Here is a 5,024-nt window from a genome sequence, read left to right on the forward strand (position 1 = left end):
ATAATGAAATTTGAAGGTAAATGGATGGAACTATAAACTGTTATACTAAGTGAAGTAACACAGACTCAGCAACAACAACAACAACATAAGACCTCCCTCATATGTGTCATATGTGGATCCTAGCACCAAATCCTTATAAGTGAGTATGTAGCCAGACATAACTACAGGAACCCAGGATAATGAAAAGTAACCAGGCAGGTAAAGGAAAGGAAAGAATCTGAAAGAGAAGAACACTAGGAAACAGGCATTAATAATGGAGGTATGGATAAAAATGGGGTTATTTTAAGGGGGAGGGGGGTTATACAAGGAATCTTGGGGATAAAGGGAAAGAAGGAGCTCAAGAGAGGCAGGACCATTGGAGAAGGGTATTAATGGAGAAATGGGAAAAATGGGGGCACTTTAAAGGGGGAAGCCATGGTGGAAGGGTTGGACAATGCAAGAGATGAATAATGCCTAGTTAGTTTAAATAAAAACAGAGGGAACCATATTAATCTAACAACCTATTGACTAATTATGCATACAACTAGCTCAAAGAATATAATACATGTCTGGGCAAGGTTTATATGAGAATGTTTGGTCTTTGTCCAAGCTTTATCTACATAGCACATGATAATTAAAGGCACCAGACTTGTGGAAGTAACCTTCTTGGATGCCTAACAGCCATACTTTGAGGCCTATACTAAGTTGGTCAGAGGGACATAAAGAACAATTTTTGCTCCTTGCCCTCCTAGGTCAACTAAGCTCAGGGGAACTATGAGCATCTCTCAAAATGTCCTGTAACTGTGGTGTGTCACCTGTCCTCTTAATCAAGGAGGCCATGGAGACCCCACCAAGTGAACTTGAATCAGTGTCCAGTCTACAAAGCGGAGGGTCAACACAGAGGAAACATTTCTTACATGCTTCCAAGTGAAGCCAGTCAGGGTCGAGCAGGACCTTTGACTTATCTTCACATAGATGGAATTGGTAAAAAAAAAAAAAAAAAGGATCCAAGGGCTCCTCCCAAGCCCATGTGACCCCTGAGGAACAGATCCTCAAATGAACTTAAGAGTAAAAATAAATTGGTTTATCTGGGCCAACTGTATGGGCTTAAACACCCCAAAGGAAAGTCTAACCAAAGATTAAAGGGATCAATATAATTCTTTAAGAGTCCATGTGTATAGCTAAAAGCTACATAACAAGAAACAATGCCAGACAGGCGATATCTTCCTTTTAGTTTTTGGCCAGGGTGGCCCATGAGACTCCCAGACAGCAAACCAGCATAGAACTGGGAAAATGAACATCAGACCTCAATCTTATCTAAAGGAATATTGGCAACTGATTGCTGTTGGATGAGGAAGAGCTGATCTTCCTAAAACAAGGAACTCCAAATAGGCTGAGTAGGTTCAGTGGCTAGACAAGCACTGGGGAATGGCTAGGGGTGCTGACAACACAGTGGACAGTAACAGGGATGACAGAGTAGATGGGCTTCAGTGGAGGGGGGTGGCCAAGGGAGGGTGCCATTTGGGAAGTGGGTGCATAGATGAATAAGATTGTTTGGGATGTTCTGTATGAAATGCATACAAAAAACGAACAAATTAAAAAAAAGAGTTATATTTGAGGGAGAAGCATAAAAATTTGTTTCATGTCAGTTAGTAGAGGTGAAATACATTACCACTGAAATCTACCTGATGATCTTATATCCATGCTTAGGTGCCAAGGAGCTCAGAAAGTAACTGACTTTGAGCAGTAATAATCAGATACATAGAGATTAGAGACACATGTGCAAACATCTAAGTGTCAATTGTATTAAAAATGAATTTTTTTGTATGAAACAGTATATTTTAAAAAGAAATGAAGATCTTTTTTAAAGGTTAAAACTTCATTCAATTTTATGTCTTATAGGGTTTATACTGAGTTCAATATTGTATAACTGTATTTATTCAACTGTGAACCTAAAAATTTACAGCCAATTTTGAAAGAGATGCATCTTTGCTCTTGAAATTGTTATTGAATATATTAACGCTGTAATAAAATACTCTTCTAAGCATGTGGTTATTAAATAAATAATTTTTAAAAATTTGAAAGGAAACAAAAAAGTCCCCCAAAACTCTTACGTATCCTGGCGGGTATATGAAACGATGGATGCTGGAAAATAATTTGGCATTGTAAAGTTCAACATTTACATAGTTTAGTCCTCATAGTCCCACTTCTAAGTATGTATCTTTTTTATTTTTTTGAGACAAGTTCTTATGTAGTACAGGTGACTGACTTCAAACTTCGTATGTAGTCAAGAATAACCTTGAAATCCAGATTCTTCCAAGTGCTTGGATTACAGGTGTTGTCACAATGCCTAGTATATGTGGCTTTGTGCATCTGCGCTGGCATTCTACAAACCAAGCCTCATCCTCAGCCCTTAAAAGCTTTTCACTTGTCTACTAGGAGACATGTAAGTTTCTCTGTAACAATGTTTTTCATTATCCATATATAAAAATAGAAACATCTAATATTCATTTTCAGAGCTGTATCTACATGCCACAACTTAGATAAACCCATGACAAGTCTTTCAAATGATGCTTCTAAAAATTTAATATGTAGTATTTGTCACAATGAAGATTCTCATTTGTGGATCTGAGCTGGTGTCCCAGATTCTACATTTCTAACAGGACTTGGGATGGATGTTAGTGCTGATTGATCACAATCACATTTTGAATAGCAAAGTCCTAAGACCAATAAGTGTGTGTGTGTATTGCTGAGGATCAAACTGAGTTACATCTCTAGCTTGGTAGAAGCCTTCTTGATGGACTCAAAAACAAAGGTAACCTATGGAGTGTTCTTTGTATTATTTGTTCATAAGAAATCATAAGGTAATAAAAGAGACTGTCATAAAAGGATAGTAGTTACTATTCAGGGGAACAAAACCTGGGATGGGAGAAGAAGAGTCTGTATTAGGTAGTTGAAAGGTATTGGTAATGCTATGGGTTGTAAGCTATAGAGTGGATCACAGATTTTATTGTATTAATGAACTCATGCTATAATCATGCTTCTCCTTTTACAGATTCATAATTGGTTTGAAGATTTGGATGAATAGATGTTTTCAATCCTCATTATGCACCAGAATCATCCAGAAAGATTTTTTAAAACACCATTGCCAACTTTCAGTCTTCAGATATTCTGATTTAATTGGTCTGGATTGAAATTTAGATACTGTTACTTACTAAAAGGTTACTAATGGTCTGCTATGTTTGATAACCACTGTGACAGAGAGTGTGTAATGTCCCTCTGAATGCCAAATAGTCTGTAATTTGAGTGTACATTTTCTCTTATTAACTAGACTTCTTGAGAAAAGTGTCCTGTTTCAGCTTAAATATCATGTTCTTCAGTAATTAAAATAGAGGCTTTTAAATTGTAATTATCTTGACCCTAGAATCTGTGTCATGTTCACTAGTGTTTGTCGGGTATTTGGTACCATGTCCTGTAGAGTTGTCACTTAAAGTGAATAGGAATGGTGGCTCTGGTTCACTGTGTATTAGCCAGAAGTCTCTTCCACATCTGTTCTCATCTTCTCTGGGTTCCCACTTACATTTACTCCATTAAGTCACTTCTGCTCAGTACAATCATTTTTTGTGGGTCTCACCTGCTGTACCATGATGCTCCCAATGCTAGCACGCTCTTCTATTATTCTTAGACCTCGGAGCATAGCTAAGGGCGTTCACCAATCTTTAGTAAAGCCATTGAAAAATGAATTTTGAAGGCTTTTCTATTATGTGTTATGACCTTTTGCTACCTGGTCAGAATTTAATTTCTCAGGCTTTGGAGCATTGGTCTGTAGAAATGTCCTTACTAGTTAAGTTCTGTAGATATGTATAGAGCAAGAGATGGGCCTACATTTATTTTAAGCTCAAAGTGCATCATGAGAAACTTCACCTTTCAAATAGACTTCTTTTGGAGAAATTTTAGTTTCTCAGCAAAATTAAGCAGGCAGTAAAGAGTTCCACTGTATATCTCAGCTTTTCTGATTATTGTTGTCTCTCACCAGAATGGTTTACACTCTGTGAACCTACACTGTCATATCGTTATAACCCTGTACTCCACAGTTTATGCCAGGGTTCAGTTGTGATGCTGTACAGTGTAGGTTTTGACAAACATAAATTGACATTTTCCCACCAGTGCTGTATCGTACAGCGTAGTTTCAAGGCCCCCGAATCCTGAACTCCATCCGTTTACCCTACCTGTCACCTAACAGCCACTGAGTTTTGGTATTGTCTCCATAGTTTTGCCTTTTCCAGATTGTCATAGATTTAGAATCATAGAGTTTGTAGTACTTTCAGATCATTTTCCCCTTGCTGAGTAATACGTCATTTAGATTCTTTCACATCTTTTCTTTTTTTTCCTTTTTCAGGAAGAGTCTTTCTATATCACCCAAACTAGTCTCAAATTCATAATCTATGTGAGTGCTGGGATTATTAACTTTCATTTCTTTTTAGTGCTTAATAATATTCCACTATCCTATGGACTCCTAGTTACTTACCGATTCATGGAAGGACATCTTGGTTGCTCCCAAGGTTTGTTAATATGAATAAAACATTGACGTATATCTATGTGTAGTCTTTTTGTAGACATAGTTTAAAATGCTTTTGGGTAAATATAAAGAAGCCTACTTACTGAATGATATGGTAAGATTATATTTCCTTTGGTAAGAAACCACTAACCTCTTCAAAAGTAGCTGTACCATTTTGCATTTTTCCTAGTACCAAATGAGGGTTTCCATGGCTACACAGTTTCACTGGCACTTGTCCCTAGTGTTTTGGACTGCAAGGGCTTCACAGTGGTGTCCCCCTGTTGTTTGACTTTGTATGTACCCTATGTCATACAACGTGGAAGGTTTTTCCTTATGCCTATTTTCTATGAACATATCTTCCTTAGTGAGGAACTTTTTCAGGGTATTTTTTCATTTTTAAAATTAGGTTGTTAATTTTCTTATTGGGGTCTGAAGAATTCTTGGTCTATTTTGGATATGTTTTAAATTTTTTATCAGGTTTGTCATA

The sequence above is a fragment of the Nannospalax galili genome, unplaced genomic scaffold (genome assembly GCF_000622305.1).
Source record: "Nannospalax galili isolate Female #2095 unplaced genomic scaffold, S.galili_v1.0 scaffold2406, whole genome shotgun sequence".
Classification (NCBI taxonomy): Eukaryota; Metazoa; Chordata; class Mammalia; order Rodentia; family Spalacidae; genus Nannospalax; species Nannospalax galili.